This window comes from Pseudophryne corroboree, chromosome 4 (assembly GCF_028390025.1).
Source record: "Pseudophryne corroboree isolate aPseCor3 chromosome 4, aPseCor3.hap2, whole genome shotgun sequence".
Taxonomy (NCBI): domain Eukaryota; kingdom Metazoa; phylum Chordata; class Amphibia; order Anura; family Myobatrachidae; genus Pseudophryne; species Pseudophryne corroboree.
Window position 1 is genome coordinate 334,536,455 of NC_086447.1, and position 1,524 is coordinate 334,537,978.

Genomic DNA, 1,524 nt, shown 5'->3' on the forward strand with positions numbered 1-1,524 from the left:
TGCTAAGTGTACATAACCAAATCCAATACGCCTCTGGTGAAAAATATTAAAATCAAAGATATGTATAATATCTAGGTATATCAGGAGTGTAATATCGTTATGGAGGAAAATGATTTTCAATAATGGTACATATACTCCTTGATAATGGCTCCCTTGGTATTCGTAATAGTTGTGCTATTACAGCTTCTTTCTCTGGTAGGTGGTCTTGCAAAATTGTAGTTCTAATTGGTAGCATAGGTAAGGCCAATGTTTTCTCCACCACTTCTGCTGTTTGTTGATGATTGGAGCTACTGCACCTGATATTCCAAGGTAGTCACCTGACCTTGTACTGATCAGGCCTGTCACTGCTTTGCTTCCAAGATCAGACGGATTTGGGCATAGCCAGTGAAGTATGGCAGTAGTAATATGATTCAAACAAATGAGAGAGCGTGTGGTTTGGGCATTTATACCAAGAAGAGAACTTCTGCTGTCCCGCTGATCTGCCCAAAGTCCCTGTTACCGTTGTATTGCAGGGAACTTGATATCTGGCAGTGGATGAGAGGGTTCTCGAAAAATAGAAAGTGGAGAGAGAGAGCATGTGCCCCAACTTCTGCTGTTCACCGTCATATAGAATTATAGTGGACGGTGAATGAGAGAGAGGGGGTACAGAGAGGAAAAGGAGGTGGTGAGCTGAGACTCCCCAAATTTACCATTAATAAATACATAGTAACATAGTAACATAGTATCTAAGGTTGAAAAAAAGACAATTGTCCATCGAGTTCAACCTATTTGTGGTCTCCTATACACGATTATTTTGCATAAAATTTTGACTGAAGTTGATGACTGCCGTTACGTTTTACCCCTCTTTTTTATAATAACCATAGTGCGTGACTATGCCCCGTAACCCTGGATATCCTTATCCATTAGGAATTTATCTAACCCATTCTTAAAGGTGTTGACTGAGTCGGCCATTACAACTCCCTCAGGCAGGGAATTCCAAACACGTATCGTCCTTACCGTAAAAAAGCCTTTACGCAGTATTGTGCGGAATCTCCTCTCCTCTAACCTGAGTGAGTGTCCACGAGTTCTCTGTGTTGATCTAACCAAAAACATGTCCTGCACAAGATCTGCATACTGTCCCCTTATATATTTGTAAATGTTGATCATGTCCCCTCTTAATCTCTTTTCCAGTGTAAACATGCCTAGTCTTGCAAGCCTTTCCTCGTATTCCAGCGTCTCCATACCCGTAATTAGTTTGGTTGCTAATATCTTATTAGCCTTCTTTGCTGCAGTCCTACTTTGGGTACTACTGCTTAGTTTGCTATCTATGAGGACACCTAAGTTCTTTTCCAGTACAGAATCCCCTAATTTTACCCCATTTAGTAGGTAGGTGTTATTTTTGTTTTTGTTACCACAGTGCATTACCTTACACTTGTTTGTATTGAAGCGCATTCTCCATTTCGCTGCCCAAGCTTCTAATTTAACTAAGTCGTTCTGAAGCGACTCAGCATCCCCCTCCGCATTCATAACTTTACACAATTTGGT

General features: G+C 40.9%; 1 pseudogene; it reads right to left on the reverse strand.

Annotated features, from left to right (window-relative positions):
* Nucleotides 1-284: 284 nt before the first annotated feature.
* On the reverse strand, nucleotides 285-403 carry LOC134912618 (5S ribosomal RNA; annotated as a pseudogene).
* Between the last annotated feature and the right edge of the window lie 1,121 nt (nucleotides 404-1,524).